The sequence below is a fragment of the Ascaphus truei genome, chromosome 4, assembly GCF_040206685.1.
Source record: "Ascaphus truei isolate aAscTru1 chromosome 4, aAscTru1.hap1, whole genome shotgun sequence".
Classification (NCBI taxonomy): Eukaryota; Metazoa; Chordata; class Amphibia; order Anura; family Ascaphidae; genus Ascaphus; species Ascaphus truei.
In genome coordinates, this window is record NC_134486.1 from 229,503,910 (window position 1) to 229,527,770 (window position 23,861).

Genomic DNA, 23,861 nt, shown 5'->3' on the forward strand with positions numbered 1-23,861 from the left:
CCAAGGAGTGTGTAGCATCAGTCCTGATTCAGAGAATTGTCGGCCTAAGGGACAAGATAAACAAGCCTTCCAAAGCTTGTTCAAATACAGAACTCAAAGAAACAAATCAAGTTCCAGGCCGCAAAATAAACAGAACAGTACAATACCAGTCCTGTATAGGTACGGAGAGATGGAAACCAGTCCTGTTATCCATGTGAATGGGTTTATAACTTTTCTTTCTTCCAAATGATGTTTCCCATATAGGTATAGAGTGATGAAAACCTGTCCTGTTGTCCGCACGAATGGCTTGAAGATGTTTCTTTCCTCCAAATGGTATTTCAGGAGCAAAGTTGATCTCAGTCATATAATAGGTATCTTTAATCCTCTTTCCTGCCTCAGTCTGGTCCACAGCTGCTTGGCTTCTCCAAAAACTCCAGTGCATAGGTTTTCCCAAAATGAAATAAAAAGTACCTGGTATAGTACTGATAAAACATTTATTCAAACACACATATAAAAAAACGCACTTACAATGTGTCTGGAAGAATTGCACGACACAGATTGCCGTCCGCAGCTTGAGCCTCCTGAGCATCGTCCGTTAGCTGAGACTAGTGATATGTTCCTCTCCTACGTTCGCAGCCACGACTCCTCACACTAACTCAGATGATGTCACTGCCGGTCACCTAAACTCCTGCTGCCTTCGCACACGGACAAGCGTAGCTCCACCCTACGCGTTTTGTGACGTAATGCGTCACTTCGTCATTTAGAGGAAAGAAAAATCTGGAAGCTATTTGTGCGGACAACAGGACAGGTTTTCATCACTCCATACCTATATGGGAAACATAATTTAGAGGAAAGAAAAGTTCTAAAACCATTCACACGGATTACAGGGCTAGTTTCCATCTCTCCATACATATACGGGACTGGTATTGTACTGTTCTGTTTATTTTGCTCCTGACACAACATCTCTTTGTTTGATTTAATGAGGCAAGATGCAGGTGATCCTTTCTGGGCATGTTTCAACGTATACTGTTTTTTTTTTATTTAAAAAAAGTGAAAGTCACTTTGCTTCAGATTTCCCACACTATTGACACCAGGAGACTTATAAATATCCACCTAAATATCCTAATGATTCACAGTGTATATCTCCATACAGGAAAACAGAGATGTTGGGAATGTTTTTTAAAGATCAAACAAAACAAAAACTATGATAGCATTTTAGAGGCTTCACCTATACCTGCTCCACCGTTCTCATTACCCACCATTTCAGATAACCAATCTATTAAACCCCTTTTCATGCTCAAAAACGAAATGTTTATTGAGTTATTGCCTTGTTTAGAGATGCATGTTATCCAACTACCACTGCTTTGATAAAATTCCAAGAAGAAGAGTTTGACTGGGGGGGCTCCTCTTGCCCATGAGACTTTGTTCCAGGTGCTGGTGCACTTCCGTATTTATGCAGAGCTTAACCAGGCTGTGGCCACTGGGCAGGTACCAGAGTTCACATCCCAGTTGTTTCTTATCAACTCAACCTCATTTAGTGCATGTTTTTTTTATTTATGTGTAACGGCTGGACCCCCCTTGTCTGACCCACCCAATCTCATATTGGCCCGTGTGGTCTAACTGGTCCCCATTACAAGGTCGTGTGTGGTGGTGCACCTGCAAGTAACAGGACTCCTGAGTCTCCCGCTTGGTGTTATAAAGGATATCATCAGGACAGGTAGCTGAGGTAGTGGGTACGAGTCCAACTTACTTCACGTGCAGCGCCTCCACCTCATCAGGATCTATGCTTCCGCAGGGAGATGGTCCTGGTGAGGAACTCCTTCTCGATGGTGACTGCCACTGCTGAGTAACTTCACACTCACACAGTGGGGGTTTCTTTGAACATGACATCTTTATTGTAGGTTGGAATGTAGCAGACTGCCCCATGCAACTGCCGGCTCTAGCCGCACATCTCTCCGTGCTGTCCCTTTGCCAGGTACGCCCTCCCGTATTGAAGTGGGATTCCCTTTCTCCTAGGGAGATCACCACTGCGCCAGGTCCCTGGACACAGTGTGGCTTGACAGACTTAATTGGTCACTCTGCTACCGCTAGTTACAGCACTAGGGTCACAAAAGTATTCCTCCAACTGCTTCACACAACTGCTGGCTAACACTTGCAACTACTTTGCCAGCCTTGCAACCACACTAACTGACAGTGTTGTGCCCTTTATACCTCAGGGGGCAGGCGCATCTCTGATGTCACTATCCAGGGACTCAGAGCATACAGCCACTCCCTTCCTTACACAGGGCACCACACCAGGGTGTGAGGGAAAACCTCCATAACTACTGTTGGCAGGCCTGTACTTACCAGGACTTACTGCCAACAGGGAAGATGTGTGCAGTCATTATTATGCATGGCTACATATGTGTACTAGTTTTTGGTTTACTTTTACTCTCCTGGGTTCCTATCAAATCCCATATCACACACTCAATTATCCTCTTCACTTTTAAAGCTTTACACTTTTCTACTCCTCCTTACATCTCAGGCCTAATTTCTAGCTATACAGCATCCCAACTCTTGCATTCTGCTCAAGAATGTCTTCACTCTACCCCTTTTGTATCTAAAGCCCTCTCCCGCCTTAAACCTTTCTCACTGACTGCCCCACACCTCTGGAAAGCCATTCCTATCAATATCCGACAAGCACCCTCTCTATCTAGCTTTAAGACCAACCTTAAGACACACTTGCTTAAGGAAACATATGAGTAGCTCTATGAGTGATAGTTTTACAACGCTTACATTAACCTTGGCCCCTTGCAGATGCACTTACCTGAACGCCCTCCTACTGCCTCGGTCACTGTACGTCCTTCCTACCAACCAATTAGATTGTAAGTTCTTCAGAGCAGCGACATGCTTTCCAAAATGTTACTGTTATGTCTGATGCACTTGTCCCCATAATGTGTTATTTATATTATTTGTTATCTATATGATTGTCATGTGTATTAACCCTGTGAAGCGCTATGTACATTAATGGCGCTATATAAATAAAGACATACATACAGTACATACATACATACTAATTTTGTAACTGTTCTTTTCTGGTTGGTCTTTATGCCAAATATAGTTATATATCACATAGGGAGGGGTAATCACAGTTAAAACAAGTGGACTATACAACAAATACTGTCCCTCAATCCTGGATTTGAACTACTGTACGTTGGAAAGGTGGACATTTTCTATCCCAGACAAGGGGGAGCTCCTAGCGCTATACAAAGCGTCAATTGAATAAGCGTGTCTGTGGTAAACGGCTACATTGAAGCCCTATATCACTTCCTAAACCACAAACCCTCCGGGGAAGTCTTAACCACAAACTCAAGTGGATAAGTGGCTTGCGGTCTAGTTGAAGTGGCGGAGTGCAACAATGTATCCTGCATTCTCGTTAACCAATTTAGGTAAATTGGTGAAGTGCTTCTGTGGTTATCGATCTCGGCAGGCAATGATACATTGTATGATGTCTTCTGACCGCAGAACCATTATAAGTCATACGGCAAACCACATTACAGAGCCTATTCAATTAAGGGGCTAACTTGTGTTAGGAGGGAGCTAGCACTCTAATTTTTAGAATGCTGCTAGTTAGGAATTTATCATACACATACATGTTATTGTAATACCACCCACTCATATAGAAACCATATATGAAAATAATCTGTGTGTTAGGGATTTTAAAATATGAAGACAGGAACCTTTTTCCTGTCAGCCCAGCAGTTAAGCCATTAACATGCACATATGTTAGGGGTGAATGAGCTGAGGGATTTCCAATTCCGTGCTTCAAAGGGCACCCTGCTGAGCTGGTGCCCCAGTGTCTAGAGAAGTCAGGAGTTGAAAGCCTCAGAGACCCTAAGGTGTTAGGGCAGATGGGATATAGCAAGAACCCGATACCGGTGTTTAGTATGGGCTATAAACAAATGGTAGCCGACCCCCAGACTTACTGTCTCCAGGTAAGGGGTTGGGTCCCGTATGCTAAGCAGCATAGGTGCCAAGTTAGCGCATGCTCTTAGCAGACCGGGAAGCCACCTCTGCCAGGTTTATGAGCTACTGGCAAGTCTGCGATAGGTGAAGAGAATTATTCCCATGGGGAGATTGGCTGTGTAGGTTAAAGATAGGACCCCTATAAGAATGCTGGCAGCCCGGTTTTAGTCAGATTTACCTAAGATTTAAAGGAGTAACATCTAAAAACTCATCCAAGGTCTATTCCAGCTTCAGCGGAGTTCCGGAGTGTGAAGGGTTAAAAACGTCGTAACCAAGGATCGTGCCCCTCTTCCAGAATTCGTTTGAACTAAGGATTCCTGAACGAATCCTGTAAGGACTTAATGAAACATTTTCCCTCGGCAGAGATATAGGGGTTGCAGCTTGCGCCCCTAGCCAAGGACTGTCGCATGGATCGATTCGCGCACCAACCCGCACCCATGCAGTGGTGGCCAGAGACTTTGTTTCCAAGTCATTCGTTCCGTGGACATTTTATTTTGTTTCCCCATCTCAGTAAGTGTTTATTAAGTGTAATTGTGAAGAATTGTGTGTTTATCTTAAAAGGAAATAAATTACAATTTATTTTGCCCTCCTTGTTGTGCTCAATCCAGAATCCCGGTATTAATGTGTTGATAAGTCTTGGTCTCCCGTGACAAGCTTATAATTAACTGGTGGCAGAGGTGGGATGCTGATTGAGCCTATGGTATAGTCTCCTGCGGAATTCTGTAACATAATGGGGAAACTCATAGATTGCGAGCTCCCAAGACAAGTGGCAACTTACACAAGAGCACGAGATAGTACACCTTTCCCTTTGCCCATATCCCTGTGCTTGCGGTCACAACATGAGTCAACACTCAGGATGGTTCCGGTCCTGGGACAGAGCTCGAGTCGTGGAGAGGTGTGCAGGCTATGGACTACCGACAGACAGTCAGTCAAAGATGCAAATGGAGGAGGACTTGGAGAGTCATGAAGCCCGAATGGTTTCACTGTAGGGGCCTGGCCCCTTAGCTGCAAGGGCAGCGGACACCAATCAGCCCGGGGGGGCATAAGGTTAATCCACCCAGAGCTGTAAGGACATGGGGAGGGAGCAGGTGACCACCTGAATATTGGTGGCTTGGCACCATGGGGTGCAGAAGAGGTAGTGGTTGCGGCTGCCGGACTTGCCGTCTGTGGGCTCACTGCACTTCTGGCTGCATGGGGAGAGAGGGCTACAGCAGCGGTGCATATTCAGATGCTTGCTGCAGTGCATGGAAAAGCCCCCCACTCCCACCTTGTCAACGGGGAACAGGATATTCCCCAGGTGGACCCCCATAGTTTCAGCAAGTTCGTGGATGGCACAGACCAGATTGACGCTTTCTTGAATTACTTTGAGATGCATTGTCGCCGGTACAGGGTCCCACGATGGGACATGGTTCTGCGATTGAACCCCTTGTTGTCCGGTCTAGCCAAACGGACAGTGCAGGGCATCCCCAGAGTGGATGCCGATGACTACGGTCATTTGAAGGGTATGTTGCTCGCCCAGTACTCCTTCACCCCAGAAGCATACCGGGGAAAGTTCTGGACTGGGGAGAAGCACCCCCGGGAATCCTATGTTAATTATGGAGCCTGCATGCATTTGCATGGGACCCAGTGGGTGGAGGGTTGTGGGGTTACCAAGTGTCATACATTACTGGATTTGGTCTTCGAAGAGCAACTGCTGCAGAAGTGTCCCTTGGACGTCTATGCATGGGTCTTTGACCGTAAACCTAAGACCCATGTGGATGCTGCGAGGATGACGGATGAGTATGGGACCAGCAGGACTTTAATGAGCAAGAAGACGGCTCCCAAAGATGTGGACAGCCCGGCCAAGGGAGCAAAACTCACCCCTCAGTGGACCCATAAGCCTGCAGCAGAATGCAACGCACCCAAAGCTGCAGACTTTAGACTCGAAAGGCTGTGTTTTTCGTGTAACAAAGTCAGACACCTCAGGCCAGACTGCCCAGACCGGTCCCGGGGACCCCATCAGGGGCAACAATCACAAGCTGCGAGGCCGGTCACCCATGTGTCACGGGCACACAAAGAGGAGCCAAGCACAGTCGTTGAATCAACCCACAGAGGACGTCCACAGGAGAACCTGCACTTGCCACCTCGGAAACAGCAGCAGAGATCGGAGGACATCAGGTTGCGCCAGTCGGGATGCAGTCCAATGATGTCCGGCAGAAACATCTGTGGAAGGTGACCATCGGGGACCGGCAGACAGACGGCTTGCTGGACTATGGTGCCACCATTACCCTGGTATGTCCTGATATGGTGTGGCCAGAGGATTAGCTACCGGGCACTGGGATGCAAGTGGCCATGCCAGATGGAGGACCACGGTCACTCCAGGTTGCCCGGGTCTTTTTGGATTGGGGTGCCGGACGTGGCATGAGGAAGGTGGCGGTATTGCCTGGGTTAGATGCTGAGGTCCCCTTGGCAATGACCTGGGGCATGTTACGTGTGTGTTTAGAGCCGAGCTGGCCCCTGTTGCAGCGATCACAAGGAGCCAGTCAGCCAAGATTGCAGCGGAATCATCCCCTGTCCCCCTGCATTTGGGACCTACAGTTCCACTCTGCGGAGACCAGACAGGTAAGCCAGAGTAAGTCGCCCCCTGACACTGACTTACTGTTCCCGTTACCTTTTCCTGATCCCCCCTCCTTAGCCTTGACAAGAGGGTGGCCAGAGTTAGTTACCCAATTTAGGGAAGCGGTGCGATCAGACCCCAACATGGAGGATATGAGACTTCGGGCATCCGAGTCTAAGAAAGGTGATGGGTCTGATTACTTCTTGTGGCACTGTGGGCTCCTGTTTAGAGCAAGGGTGTACAGGGTTAGATGAAGTCTGGATCGGTAAGCGACAGCTGGTGGTACTCACTGAGTATATGCAGCAGTTGTTGCGAGTAGCCCACTCCATTCCACTAGCGGGGCATCAGGGGGTCACTCGGATGAGAGCCTTGCTGTTTCAGCGTTACTACTGGCCGGGGGCATCCAGGGCTGTGGCAGATTTCTGCCGGTCCTGTCATGCCTGCCAGTGAGTTGGTAAGGCGGGTGATCGTGTGAAAGCACCCCTGAACCCGCTACCGGTAATAGGAGAACCTTTCCAGAGAGTAGCCATGGACTTCGTGAGACCCCTCATGGTTCCCAGCTGGTCAGGGAAGCGCTACATCCTCACGGTGGTGGACTTCGCCACCCTGAGGCTGTAGCGCTTACCACCATTGCTGCGAGAGCAGTAGCTAAGGCATTATTAGCCATCTTCACTAGGGTATATTTCCCTAGCAAGATCCTAATCGATCAAGGGTCACAATTCATGAGTGAATTGTTACAGTATCTCTGGGATGTGTGCGGGGTGAAGCACCAGCGCACTACCCCTTACCACCCCCAAACCAACGGACTATGTGAGTGGTTCAACGGTACCCTGAAGCAAATGCTTTGAAACTTTATAGAGGCAGAGGGAAAAGACTGGGAGATTCACCTGCAGCACTTGCTGTTTGCGTACCGAGAGGTACCGCAAGAATCTACAGGCTTTTCTCCCTTTGAACTGCTATATGGTCGCAGGGTACGGGGACCTCTGGACCTATTCCGTGAGGGATGGGACGGGGAGACTACCAATACTGATGCTTCTGGGCTTCAGTACGAGGTAGATTGCAGGGACCAGTTAGAGATGCTCCTGGGGTTGGCACAGGACAACCTTAGGGCTGCTCAGACCAAGCAGAAGACTTGGTATGATCAGTATGCCCGTAGCAGAGAGTTCATCCCAGGACAGCAAGTACTTGTTCTCAAACCTACTCGAGAGAACAAATTAATGGCTGCCTGGTCAGGTCCGTATCCGGAACTCCGAAAGATGAACGAGTGCAACTACATGAACAGGTAGATGCTGAGGCAGATAGAACTAAGACCTATCATATAAACATGCTCAAGGCGTACGTGGCACAGAGTGTGGCATCGGTGCTGGCTATCTGTAGCCCACCGATGGGGGATCCGGCGAGCAGTACTCTGCCAGATCTCTTAGGGGAGGCTAGGCAGGAGGTCACCATAGAGCAGGTTGAGATAGGGTCTCAGTTAAGTGCCAGTCAGAGAACAGAAGCCAGAGATATGCTAGCACAGTATAGGGTTCTGTTCACGGATAAGCCGGGCAGAACGCATATCACAGATAACCCGGTGCTCACAGGTGATCTGCGCCCTCTGCATAAGCATGCTTACAGAGTATCAGCAGAGATTAAGGACCAGTGCCCAAAATGGTATTAAAATGTCCACTGAGTCCAAGATATAGTCCAATCAACCGTGATGTGTGATCAGGCTCCACTCAGTAGATCCGTGTCAGGGTCAGGGTCATAGGTCACGGCGCCTTGGAAGAAGCCGGAAGTGCGTCACGCGGTGGATCATCTCACAGTTCACGGAGATTGTGTAGGAGAGGTCCCTGTGTGTTCCTGGGCCATCGTTGAGATCCTTGCGGCCAGCGGGAGGAGTGTGCGACTAACCCCCACTTGTGCAGGTGTCTGCAGAGGAATATCTTCGTCCGGAGGATTTCGCCATTGCTTGGTGTTCAACGCTTGTTTTTCCGGTCCTGTTGTAAGTAGGGTTTTGGGTTTTAACCCCTGATGATCCGCTGCAACAGGCATCCTTGTCATAATAAATTAGTTTTTTATGTCATCAGCTTCTGTGTATCATGTTATATGTTGTCTGTTGTTAGTTAGTATTGTATCATAAAACACAGAACCCCAGCAAGCTCTTTTTGGGAACCCCTGAGCCCCCACAATATATATATATGTACAGTGCTTGACAAATCACCCAAAAATCTACTCGCCGAACAAAAAAATCTACTCGCCACCTAGTCCCACCCAAACCCCGCCCCTAGTCCCGCCCCTAGCCCGCCCCTAGTCCCGCCCCTACCCCTCCCCTAGTCCCGCCCCTAGTCCCGCATTTAAAAAAAACCCTAAATGAAATAAATTGAATAAATTTCTAGTAAGAACATTCGTTTTTGACATAAGTTTATTTATTGTATTACATTATACTACAATTAGTCCTTGTTACGTGTGTGTGTGTGTGTGTGTGTGTGTGTATGTGTGTATAAATGTCGAATCTAGAAAAAAAAGCCAGGTGTGAATGACTAGTTTCCTGCACCCCTTAACTAGTGCCTGGACGTCCCCGCTTCACAATATTTAAAGCAGCAATCCCGCCTGGGATCTTACCTGATCCGCAGTCCCTCAATGTCCAGGTACCCTCATTCCTGCAATGTTATACATTGGAGGGAATGTGTTCCCTACCTGTCTTCTGGGTTAGGGGGGGTTCCGATGTCTTCCGTGTGAAGCTTGAGTCAGATCTGGAAGAAAGCAGTATACTGTAGGTTATTTCGGTGTAGGTATAGGGCAGTTAAGATATACAGGGTAAATAAAATATCCAGATTGTGAGACAGAGAGAGGGTGAGAGAGATGGTGAGACGGAGAGAGGGTGAGAGAGAGGGTGAGAGAAAGAAGGTGAGAGAGACGGAGAGAGAGAAGGTGAGAGACGGAGAGAGAAGGTGAGAGAGACGGAGAGAGGGTGAGAGAGACGGAGAGAGGGTGAGAGAGACGGAGAGAGGGTGAGAGAGACGGAGAGAGGGTGAGAGAGACGGAGAGAGGGTGAGAGAGACGGAGAGAGGTTGCGAAAGAGACGGAGAGAGGGTGAGAGAGAGACTTAGAGAGGGCGTGAGAGAGGGTGATGGGGTGAGAGAGGGGCTGAGAGAGGGGGTGATAGAGGGGTTGAGAGAGACGGAGAGAGGGTGAGAGAGACGGAGAGAGGGTGAGAGAGACACGAAGAGAGGGTGAGAGAGAGGGTGAGAGAGACGGACAGGTGAGAGACAGAGAGAGGGTGACTGTGGGGGTTGGGGTGACTGACTGGGTGTTTGGGTGGGGTGACGGGGTGGGGTTATTGGGGGGTTGGGGTGACGGGGTGTCTGACTGGGTGGGGATTACTGACTGACTGGGTGGGGTGACTGGGCGACTGGGCACAGGGCAGGGGGGTGGGATGACTGACTATGACTGACTGGGTGGGGGGGGATGACTGACTGGGTGGGGGGATGAATCACTGGGTGTGGGGGGATGACTGACTGGGTGGGGGGATGACTGACTGGGTGGGGGCATGACTGACTGGGTGGGGGGATGACTGACTGGGTGGGGGGATGACTGATTGGGTGGCGTGGGGGGGTACTTCTGGTGTCCTACATGTTCTCTCTCTCTCTCTCTCACACACACACACACACTCTCTCATACCCATAAACACACTCTCTCATACACACACACACACACACACACACACACACACACACACACACACACACACACACACACACACACACACACACACACACACACACACACACACACACACACACACACACACACACACTCTCCTACCCATACACACACACACACTCTCCTACCCATACACACACACACACTCTCCTACCCATACACACACACACACACACACACACACTCTCCTACCCATACACACACATACACACACACACACACACACACACACACACACATACACACACACACACACACACACACACACACACACACACACACACACACACACACACACACACACACACACACACTCTCCTACCCATACACACACACATACACACACACACACACTCTCCTACCCATACACACACACATACACACACACACTCTCCTACCCATACACACACACATACACACACACACACACACACACGGGATGGGACGGGGAAACACCCTGCTACTACCTGCCGCCCCGCGTGGGCAGCGGGAGCGAGGGGAGGAGGGGGTGTAAGAGAAACACCCGAGCCGCGCGGGCAGCAGGAGGGGGGTGAAGCACCCGAGCCGCGCAGGCAGCGGGAGGGGGGTGAAGCACCCGAGCCGCGCGGGCAGCGGGAGGGGGGTGAAGCACCCGAGCCACGCGGGCAGCGGGAGGGGGGTGAAACACCCGAGCCGCGCGGGCAGCGGGAGGGGGTGAAGCACCCGAGCCACGCGGGCAGCGGGAGGGGGGTGAAACACCCGAGCCACGCGGGCAGAAGGAGGGGGGTGAAACACCCGAGCCGCGCGGGCAGCGGGAGGGGGGTTAAACACCCGAGCCGCGCGGGCAGCGGGAGGGGGTGAAGCACCCGAGCCGCGCGGGCAGCGGGAGGGGGGTGAAACACCCGAGCTGCGCGGGCAGAAGGAGGGGGGTGAAACACCCGAGCCGCGCGGGCAGCGGGAGGGAGGTGAAGCACCCGAGCCGCGCGGGCAGCGGGAGGGGGGTGAAACACCCGAGCCGCACGGGCAGCGGGAGGGGGTGAAGCACCCGAGCCGCGCGGGCAGCGGGAGGGGGGTGAAGCACCCGAGCCACGCGGGCAGCGGGAGGGGGGTGAAACACCCGAGCCGCGCGGGCAGCGGGAGGGGGTGAAGCACCCGAGCCGCGCGGGCAGCGGGAGGGGGGTGAAACACCCGAGCCGCGCGGGCAGAGGGAGGGAGGGGGGAAGAGAAAGACATAAGCCGCGCGGGCAGCGGGAGCGCCGAAGGGAGGGGGGAGAAACACCTCTGCTACCTCCCGCGCGGGCAGCGGGAGCGCCGGGGACCGGATGTATCAGTATAAATATTTATTAAAGGCATTAAATTCCCCACACCTCAAGCATGTGTCCACAATCCTCTCCATGACCGGATCAGTGCAGGTCTTGTAAGTAGGAGGTGACACAATTATACAGGAGGATATATAGGAAGAGGAGGAGCAGCAGACGTGCGCGCGCACCCCCAACCCCCCCCCCTCCCCATTACTTACCCGTGCAGAGAAGGAAGGGCGGTTTGAAGTCCTGGCAACTCCAAGCCGCGTCACAGCCAGAGGGATTTTTTTTTTTTCGAGCAGGGGATTTTTTTTTTGCAGAGCAGGAGAAAAGCTACTGGCCACGAGCCAATATCCGATCGCAGCTGGCGAGTTGGCGATCGGGTTTGTCGAGCACTGTATATGTATAAGTGTCAAAACGGAGTGCTATTGAGCGTGGCATATGTATACAACAGACGACAGAGAAGCCCAATGCTACATCCAACATGACAGAAATACACAGTAAAATACTTATATATTCTCCTGAAATAGGGTCATTTAATTTAACCCTTTGGTCAAAGCGTTGTAAGCTTGCGAGCCACGTCAAGGCAGACACCTGTTCGCAAGGCCTAACACTACCAGATAAAATACTAATATACCTCTATTAGGATTAAGAGTCTCATTTACCTCTATTAGGAGGGAGAAAGACCACAGTGGGTCTATATCCAGCAGAATGAGGCACTTGCAAACTAGGGAAGTGGGGAGGGGCGGGCTTAAAACCTGGGAAGGAGGAGCCACCAACCTCCACCAGCTGGAATAGCTGAGAATGGGTTAACAAAACACAGAACCCCAGCAAGCTCTTTTTGGGAACACCTGAGCCCCCACAAAATATATATATGTATAAGTGTCAAAATGGAGTGCTATTGAGCGTGGCATATGTATACAACAGACGACAGAGAAGCCCAATGCTACATCCAACATGACAGAAATACACAGTAAAATACTTATATATTCTCTTGAAATAGGGTCATTTAGTTTAACCCTTTGGCCAAAGCGTTGTAAGCTTGCGAACCACGTCAAGGCAGACACCTGTTCGCAAGGCCTAACACTACCAGATAAAATACTAATATACCTCTATTAGGATTAAGATTCTCATTTACCTCTATTAGGAGGGAGAAAGACCACAGTGGGTCTATATCCAGCAGAATGAGGCACTTGCAAACTAGGGAAGTGGGGAGGGGCGGGCTTAAAACCTGGGAAGGAGGAGCAACCAACCTTCACCAGCTGGAACAGCTGAGAATGGGTTAACAAAACACAGAACCACAGCAAGCTCTTTTTGGGAACCCCTGAGCCCCCACAAAATATATATATGTATAAGTGTCAAAATGGAGGCTATTGAGCGTGGCATATGTATACAGTACAACAGACGACAGAGAAGCCCAATGCTACATCCAACATGACAGAAATACACAGTAAAATACTTATATATTCTCTTGAAATAGGGTCATTTAGTTTAACCCTTTGGCCAAAGCGTTGTAAGCTTGCGAACCACATCAAGGCAGACACCTGTTCGCAAGGCCTAACACTACCAGATAAAATACTAATATACCTCTATTAGGATTAAGATTCTCATTTACCTCTATTAGGAGGGAGAAAGACCACAGTGGGTCTATATCCAGCAGAATGAGGCACTTGCAAACTAGGGAAGTGGGGAGGGGCGGGCTTAAAACCTGGGAAGGAGGAGCCACCAACCTCCACCAGCTGGAATAGCTGAGAATGGGTTAACAAAACACAGAACCCCAGCAAGCTCTTTTTGGGAACCCCTGAGCCCCCACAAAATATATATATGTATAAGTGTCAAAATGGAGTGCTATTGAGCGTGGCATATGTATACAACAGACGACAGAGAAGCCCAATGCTACATCCAACATGACAGAAATACACAGTAAAATACTTATATATTCTCTTGAAATAGGGTCATTATGTTTAACCCGTTGGCCAAAGCGTTGTAAGCTTGCGAGCCACGTCAAGGCAGACACCTGTTCGCAAGTATAAGTATTTTACTGTGTATTTCTGTCATGTTGGATGTAGCATTGGGCTTCTATGTCGTCCTTAGTATTGTTTCATGTCAATTGTATTTACAATGCACACTATGATGATTTTTCTCTTTGTATTTTTCTGCATGTCACGGATCTACTCAGTGGAGCCTGATCACACATCACTGTTGATTGGACTATATCTTGGACTCAGTGGACATTTTAATACCATTTTGGGCGCTGGTCTGTATTTGTTTTTGTTGTACTTCATCTGGTGCTGGTTCTACCAGTCCATTCCTGGCTGCCCTGCCATCTTCATTTTTTGTATCTGTTTATTTTATTGTTGTTATTACTGGTTTATTATATAATCCCAATATAATATATTGGGATTAGCGCTGTTTAAGCACATTTCTTTTTGTTATAGCAGAGATTATGGGCCATATAGAAATGGAGATAGAGGAGATGCTGGCTCTAGGCGTAATTGTACCGTCCCATAGCACTTGGGCTTGACAGGTTGTCCTGGTACCTAAGAAGGATGGAACCACCCGGTTCTGTGTGGACTACTGACAGCTCAACACAGGGATGGTGTCGGATGCTTATCCCATGCCCTGCATTGACGAGTTGCTGAATGAACTCGAGGGGGCACAGTATCTGACCACCATGGATGTCAGTAAAGTTTACTGGCAGATCCCCCTGACCCAGGAGGCTAAGGAGGTCAACAATCATTACCCTGAGTGGCCTCTATGAATTCTTAGTGATGCCATTCGGGATGAAGAATGCCCCGACTACCTTCCAACGCCTGGTCAATAGGTTGCTGGAGGGAATGCAGGGGTTTTCAGGGGCATACCTGGAAGACATTGCAGTGTTTAGCAATTTGTGGGACACACATTTAGTTCATGCAGCCAGTATCAGGGAAATGGGACTCACATTGAAACCCACCGAGTGCTTAGTAGGGATGGCAGAAGTTCTGTACCTGTGGCACAGGGTGGGTGGCGGGCACCTCAAACCACAGCCTGCCAAAGTGGAAGCAATGGTGCAGTGGCCCGTTCCCAAGACCAAGAAGCAGGTTATGGCTTTTCAAGGCACCGCAGGCTACTACAGAAAATTTGTCCCTCAGTACAGCGCCGTAACTAAACCCTCTGACTGACCTGACCCAAAAGCGACTGTCTGTGCTGGTTGTCTGGTCTCCCACATGTGAAGCCTTATTCCAGGTGCTGAAGACTGCACTGGCCAGTGCCCCTATTCTAGCTGCACTAGACTACTCTATAAAGTTTTTGGTGCAGACCGATGCCTCGGACTATGGCATTTGCGCTGTACTCAGCCAAGTGGGGGAGGAGGGCAGTGAACAGCCAGTGGTTTATTTGAGCAGAAAACTGCTGCCCAGAGAAGTGGTTTATGCCACAATTGAGAAAGAGTGTTTGGCGATCGTATGGGCTCTGCGGGAACTTGAGACCTATCTCTACGGTCAACCATACACTGTGATCACGGACCACAACCCATTAAGTTGACTGCAAAGGGTGTCAGGGGAGAATGCCAAGTTACTGCGCGGGAGTCTTGCTTTGCAGGAATTCAACTTCACTATCCAGCATAAGAAAGGTATTGAACATGGAAATGAGGATGGCCTCTCCCGCCAGGACAATCCTTGCAAACTTATAACCCCTCAAGAGCTGCCAGGGCAGCCCAACCACCTGACGGGGTGTTCGGGGCAGAACCTGCACTTTGAGGTGGGGAGGTGTGGTGGTGTGGCGGTGAAGGGGTTAACCAGGCCAATCATAAAGGTATTATGCCCGCTGGTTACCCCTAAACCTTGTTGGGGATGAAGGGGTTAATTGTATGGTCACCACAATGCCATGTTTCCACTATATATCAACTGTGATGTCCCCTGGGTCATACTGTGAAAATGAAGTGTCAGTTCTGCAGCTCAGGAACTAGCTGCAGTCCTATTGATGTATTCTGTATGTGTAAACTTGTCCGCTACACAAGGGGAAGCTTCTAGCGCTGTACAAAGCATTAAGTGAATAAGCGTGTCTGTGGAAAGCAGCTACATTGAAGCCCTGTATCACTTCCTAAACCGCAATCCCTCCGGGGAAGTCTTAACCACAAACTCAAGTGGATAAGTGGCTTGCGGTCTAGTTGAAGTGGCGGAGTGCAACAATGTATCCTGCATTCTCGTTAACCAATTAAGGTCAACTGGTGAAGTGCTTCTGCGGTTATCGATCCCGGCATGCAATGATACATTGTATAACGTCTTCTGACCGCAGAACCATTATAAGTCAAACGGCAAACCACATTACAGAGCCTATTCAATTAAGGGGCTAACTTGTGTTAGGAGGGAGCTAGCACACTATTTTTAGAATGCAGCTAGTTAGGAATTTATCATACATATACATGTTATTGTAATACCACCCACTCATATAGAAACCATATTTGAAAATAATCTGTGTGTTAGGGATTTTAAAATATGAAGACAGGAACCTTTTTCCTGTCAGCCCAGCAGTTAAGCCATTAACATGCACATATGTTAGGGGTGAATGAGCTGAGGGATTTCCAATTCCGTGCTTCAAAGGGCACCCTGCTGAGCTGGTGCCCCAGTGTCTAGAGAAGTCAGGAGTTGAAAGCCTCAGAGACCCTAAGGTGTTAGGGCGGATGGGATATAGCAAAGTACTCGATTCCCGTGTGAAGTATGGGCTATCAACAAATGGTAGCCGACCCCCAGTCTTACTGTCGTCAGGTAAGGGGTTGGGTCCTGTATGCTAAGCAGCATAGGTGCCAAGTTAGCGCATGCTCTTAGCAGACCGGGAATCGCCTTCTGCCAGGTTTATGAGCTACTGGCAAGTCTGCGATAGGTAAAGAGAATTATTCCCACGGGGGATTGGATGTGTAGGTTAAAGATAGGACACTCAACCCTATAAGAATGCCGGCAGCCCGGTTTTAGTCAGATTCACCTAAGATTTAACGGAGTAACATCAAAAGAATCATCCAAGGCCCGTTCCAGCTTCAGCGGAGTTCCTGAGTGTGAGGAGTTAAAAACATCATAACCAAAAATCATGCCCCTCTTCCAGAATTCGTTTGAACTAAGGATTTCCGAACGAATCCTGTAAGGACTTAACAAAACGTTTTCCATCTACGGAGATATAGGGGTTGCAGCTCGCGCCCCTAGCCAGGGACTGTTGCTCGGCTCGAGTCGTGCACCAACCCGCACCCGCGCAGTGGTGGCCAGAGACTTTGTATTCAAGTTATTCGTTCCGTGGACATTTTATTTAGTTTCCCCATCCCAGTAAGTTTTTATTAAGTGTAATTGTGAAGGATTGTGTGTTTGTCTTAAAAGGAAATAAATTACAATTTATTTTGCCCTCCTTGTTGTGCTCAATCCAGAATCCCGGTATTAATGTGTTGATATGTTTTGGTCTCCCATGACAGCTCTATCCTGGATCTCCTCTTACCTGTCCCATCGTACTTTCAGTGTCTCTTCTGCTAACTCCTCCTCTATCGATCTCTCTGTGGGGGTACCCCAGGGCTCTGTCCTGGGACCTTTTCTCTTTTCCCTGTACACACTTTCTCTAGGTGGCCTAATCACATCTATTGGGTTTAAATATCACCTCTATGCTGAAGACACACACATTTACTTTTCAACCCCATACCTTACACCTGCTGTACAGACCAAAGTTTCTGAATGTCTCTCTGCTATATCATCTTGGATGGCCCTCTGGTGAGGGGTTAAAAACTTTGTAACTAAAAATCATGACCCTCTTCCAGAATTCGTTTGAACTAAGGATTCCCGAACGAATCCTGTAAGGACCTAACAAAACGTTTTCCATCTACGGAGATATAGGGGTTGCAGCTCGCGCCCCTAGCCAAGGACTGTTGCTCGGCTCGAGTCGCGCACCAACCCGCACCCGCACAGTGGTGGCCAGAGACTTTGGGCTCTATGCAGTAAGCGCCGAAAAAGTGCAATCGCCAAGGGTACCTTATCGGCATGATTCTGCCGATTTTCCCTCTCCGTATGCAATAAGTGCCGAATCCCTTCCGAATCAAGCGGAAAACATTTGCTCCCACTCTGCCGATGATTTGCCGATCACACACAGGTGTATCGGCGTGCATGGCGAGGTGGTGTTAGGTTCCCCAATGAAACTTCTTGCTGAATCTGCTGAAGCAAGCATGTTTTGGATTGAGCGGCCCATTTAAAGGCAGCGTGTATTTTTATTCATTCTCTGTGTTGTTGGGAGAGAGAGAGAGACACACAGACCTGGGCGATTTACATATTTCATATTGACTGAGACAGTTGCGGTGTATTGTGAGAGGTTTGTCCTGTGTTGTTTTGTTTACATCTTTGTCTTGTTTTCACTTTGTAAGTGTTCAGTGCGGTTGTCTTTAAATTTCTTTTCTGTTCTTTGTGAGTGCTAGAGGTATGGCTGCAAGGTGTGGGAAGAGAGATGCTGGTGTGAGTGGTACTGGTAGTCGTGTGAGTATGCGTCTGATTGAACGTAGGATTCAGGGGAGTGCTGTGGCTGCTAGTGCGAGTGGTGTTGATGGGAGTGCGAGTGCTGCTGGTGGCTCTGTTGCTGGTGCTGGTGGGGTGTCTGCTGCTGGTGCATCTGGTGGTGGGGTGGTTGCTGGTGGCCCGCTTTTGGAGTCTCTTCCATTGGAAGAAGGAGAGTCCAGTGAGCAGCAGCCAAGCTCTGGGCCTGCACGTATTCGGAAGAAACGTCTTGAGTGGCCACGTAATCCTCAGTTCAATGAAGAGGAAAACAGAGTTCTTGTCACAGGGATTCTGGAGCACTATGACTGTCTGTATGGGCATTTACTAGGTAAGTCTATCTTTGCATTGATTCTTCAAATACATGTTATCCTAGGTCATGTGAGATGTCTTAATATCAAAATATTATTCTATAATATCTATCAATTAAACTTAATTGTTACACACATATTCCTTCATGCTTTAGAACGACCATAACAATCAGTGTAAAAATGTTGGCAAAGTTCATACAACATTCATGCAATCTTCCTTACATTTGTATGTTTACACGTAAATGCTCATGTGGTACACATATTACACCTTAACCAGCATGTTTGGTATCTCTTGGAACAGGTAGCAGTTTAGGAAACTGCTCGTTTTTATAATAATAATTAACGTCATATACTTTGTATGTATTTCAAGGGCGGACAAGTTCAGCATCAAAAAAAGAAATGTGGGATCAAATAACCTTGGCTGTGTCTGCGTGTGGGAATCATGTTAGGGACCAGCCGAATTGTCGGAAGAGATTCGATGATATCAGGGCAAACTTAAAGAAAAAAATACAAGCACAACGGATGCATGCTTCTGGCACTGGAGGTGGGCCGCCAGCACAAGCTCTAATCTTAACACCATTGGAGGAGCAGATGCGGGAAAAATTTCTTCCTGTCGTCGTGGAGGGTTTGCCCGGGGACAGAGATATCGGAATTTATTCTGCTCCATTTCCACCAGGTGACAAATGTTACTGTACTAGGCATGTCGTAGGTTACAGTTCTTATCTATATTTCCGCTGCAACTTATACTTTCTTCCCAATATAAGCATACCTACATATGTGTCTCTCTCTATCTATCTATCTATCTATCTATTTATCTATATATATTTATATCTATTTGTCCTACAAAAAGTAAAAATTAATATATATGGTGGCAAAAGGTGGCACTGAGTGCTCATTTGCATGTCATTTCCTAGAATCCCTTGCTGCAGTGGAAGCGCTGTATGCTGGGCAATAATGGGGAAAGACAGGGTTGCAGACCTGTCTAAGACATGCAAATGAGCATACAGTAATATTTACAGTTGCTTTATATATATATATATATACCAATATAGCCAATACATGTTTCCAAACACACACATATATATATATATATATATATATATATATATATATATATATATATATATATATATATATATATATATATATGTGTGTGTTTGGAAACATGTATTGGCTCAGCTATCGTAGATGACATCATTATGAGTAAACATACACAACTTGACCTGCATAAAGGGATTATGTGTAATGATCTTCCAAATAACACACACTGCAACCTTCTACCTTACAAAGCATTCAACATGTTTGCCCTATAGTTGAAAGCAGAATGTATGTGTGAATCTCTGTACAAACAATGGGTTAACATGCATAACCACAAAGCAAATCCGCACTCATTGTTTGTCACAGTAATGTATAACTTCGTTATACTGTGTCTGTGCACACAAATGCCTAATTCACTTTTTCATGTACAAACGAGGACGAGGCCCAACTTCTCTCCTCTCTCTTCTCCTCTCATCTCCTTGCTCTCTCCCTCGACCTCTCCCTCTCCTGTCCACGTGCCTGTCCCTGTCACTGTCCCTGCCACTTTCCCTGCCTCTGTCCCTGTCCCTTCCTTGGCCTGTGATATCCTCTCCATCAGCAAGCCTCTCGTCCAATAGAATCTTCCTCCGTCTCATAAACATTCGCATCATTTTCAGGTCTGTAGCTGTGAATGCGCAGGTAATTGCCCTCCTTTAAATACCTATGTGATGATGTCAGGTGACTTGCTGAAGTGCAAGGTGTTACATTAACATATCCAAGTTGTTCACTCCCAACGTGTATCCAGTACCAATTAAAAGGCCTATTTATGTGTGTTCACCAGGCAATCATGATATTTGAGAATGATGTAACGTTAAGCTTTGTAGAACCATTTATTGGCAAGTATTTCTGGAATGTGTAATGCATGTACCACTTCTGAACGCAACACTCAGTCATCTAATTAGGATACACTGGCGACACACTTTATTCGAGCTTGGCTAGTCCCACGAATTCGGGTATACCCGGGTGTATTGAGGTTTGTGACTGGTTTCTGCCCGAGTGCATTGAGTTATTTTCCAAGCAGGGATTGAAGCATTTTATTCCCGCTGGCTGCAATACTGCACAGTATATATATATAAACTGCATTACAATTCATGAATTTATGCCATCTGGTAGACACGCGAAGCATTGCAGCCTATTAAATCCTAATCATTATCATTTAACAGATCAGCCGCCCATCAGCCAGGCATGAACCCAGGCTGGGAAGGCAAATGCAACGGGGCTTGTCAGAGGTTAGGAGTGGCGCATTCCAGGTATCTGCCAGGTACATACCGGGTATTTGCTCGAATAAAGTGTGTCGGTGCAGTACAACCATGACATTGACGTTGAGAAACTACGTTGCAACATGTGTAATTTGTCATGTTATTGTCACCTGTTCACATGAAGTATTGTAAGTGCATATGCATAATTTAATGCCATCAGGATACTTGCTATTGATTCAGTTTCAATCGTGTAAAAATGAGTAATGATTATAGATGTGTGTCTAACTTAGCATGAAGTGATTCTAATGCATCGTGTACAATGTAAACATGCAATGTTATTGAGTGTCCAAATGCGAACGACATCAAAAGAGGGAGGTCACAAAGTACATGTAAACATGAAAACAAACAGCTATATTTACGTTTGATCATGCGTTACACATTACAAGCATTGTATAATGTATAGCAACATTACTATATGCTGGATCTGTTAGATGTGTGAAATGTGTTACATCATATAATAAATTGAAGCACACTTAAGTAACATGTTTCATATGATTTGACCTGTTCCTTTAAGAGTTGAGTATAGGATTTTCCCTTGACACATCATAACAGCAAGACTAATGTGACACGCAAATCATCATAACATTGAAAAGTACAATGTTATGCAAATAATAAACGTAAGGGGTGACACGATGAAGTGAATGACCTCGACACTGTAATGGCAAGCACATTTGTATTATGAGCAATAGAACGTAAACAGTCCTATAATATTATAAGTCCCCGCTCCATTGACTCTATTGATGTAGAGATGAGGTTTTTTTTCTAAGTGCCGTCCCGGCAACCTTGCCGATCCTTCTCCCCTCCAACTTGCCAACTTTAGTTGGCGGGACCAATTGCCGATGAAATCTCCATTTCTGAGTGCCGATCAGCACTGATAAGCTAATCGGGGCTACTTGAATACAGCCCATTTCAAAAAGTGCCGAAAAGTGCCGGTAAGTGGGTTATCGGCAGCCGCATGCCGATAAATTTTTAAAAAAAATTTCTAAGTGCCGTCCCGGCAACCTTGCCGATCCTTCTCCCCTCCACCTTGCCAACTTTAGTTGGCGGGACCAATTGCCGATGAAATCTCCATTTCTGAGTGCCGATCAGCACCGATAAGCTAATCGGGGCTACTTGAATACAGCCCATTTCAAAAAGTGCCAAAAAGTGCCGGTAAGTGGGTTATCGGCAGCCGCATGCCGATAAATTTTTATCGGCAAGAAAAACTGCCGATTTTCAGCACTTATCAGCGCTTACTGAATCTCAAATCCAATATTGGCGCGAAAATGCCGATAAAAGCCTTATCGGCGCTTACTGCATGAGGCCCTTTGTTTTCAAGTTATTCGTTCCGTGGACATTTTATTTAGTTTCCCCATCCCAGTAAGTTTTTATTAAGTGTAATTGTGAAGGATTGTGTGTTTGTCTTAAAAGGAAATAAATTACAATTTATTTTGCCCTCCTTGTTGTACTCAATCCAGAATCCCGGTATTAATGTGCTGATATGTTTTGGTCTCCCATGACAGCTCTATCCTGGATCTCCTCTTACCTGTCCCATCGTACTTTCAGTGTCTCTTCTGCTAACGCCTCCTCCTCCTCTATCGATCTCTCTGTGGTGGTACCCCAGGGCTCTGTCCTGGGATCTTTTATCTTTACCCTGAGGGATTTCCAATTCCGTGCTTCAAAGGGCACCCTGCTGAGCTGGTGCCCCAGTATCTAGAGAAGTCAGGAGTTGAAAGCCTCAGAGACCCTAAGGTGTTAGGGCGGATGGGATATAGTAAAGTACTCGATACCCGTGTGAAGTATGGGCTATCAACAAATGGTAGCCGACCCCCAGTCTTACTGTCGCCAGGTAAGGGCTTGGGTCCCGTATGCTAAGCAGCATAGGTGCCAAGTTAGTGCATGCTCTTAGCAGAACGGGAAGCCACTTCTGCCAGGTTTATGAGATACTGGCAAGTCTGCGATAGGTGAAGAGAATTATTCCCACGAGGGGATTGGATGTGTAGGTTAAAGATAGGACACTCAACCCTATAAGAATGCCGGCAGCCCGGTTTTAGTCAGATTCACCTAAGATTTAACGGAGTAACATCTAAAGACTCATCCAAGGCCCGTTCCAGGTTCAGCTAAGTTCCGGAGTGTGAGGGGTTAAAAACATTGTAACCAAAAATCATGCCCCTCTTCCAGAATTCGTTTGAACTAAGGATTCCCGAACGAATACTGTAAGGACTTAACAAAATGTTTTTCCATCTACAGAGATATAGGGGTTGCAGCTCGCGCCCCTAGCCAAGGACTGTTGCTCGGCTCGAGTTGCGCACCAACCCGCACCCGAGCAGTGGTGGCCAGAAACTTTGTATTCAAGTTATTCGTTCTGTGGACATTTTATTTAGTTTCCCCATCCCAGTAAGGGGCTCTGTCCTGGGACCTTTTCTCTTTTCCCTGTACACACTTTCTTTAGGTGGCCTAATCACATCTATTGGGTTTAAATATCACCTCTATGCTGACGACACACACATTTACTTTTCAACCCCATACAGTACCTTACACCTGCTGTACAGACCAAAGTTTCTGAATGTCTCTCTGCTATATCATCTTGGATGGCCCTCCGCCGACTTGAACTTAACATGACAAAAACAGTCTCCTCATACTTCCTCCCAAACCTGGCTTTATTACCTCCTTCCACATTACTGTTGGAAGTATCATAATTCACCCAGTCGCCCAAGCACGCTGCCTAGGGGTCACACTCGACTCCTCTCTCACATTCTCCTCTCACATTCAAAACGTCTCTAAAACCTGTCGCTTTTTCCTCCACAATATTACAAAGATACGCCCTTTCCTCTGCTGCTCGACTACTAAAACTCTGACTCAGACCCTCATTCTCTCCCGTCTCCATTATTGTAACCTCCTGCTGTCCGGCCTTCCTGCCTCTCACCTGTCTCAAGAACAAAAAGAGAAACAACGCAAAAAACCTCATAGTGTAGTATATTAAAAAATGTTCATAGTGTTAAACAGGTAAATATTGCACGTACATCAAAGAGAATATATATCAGCATGACATGTATAGGGACATGTTACCACTACAGCAGACTGCAACCATGGATCAAGTTGTATCAGCCCAGCAGCCGGATCAGATCTCTCCTTGTACTCTCAAGTGGCAGTCTTTGTACACCCGCCGCTGTCGCAGA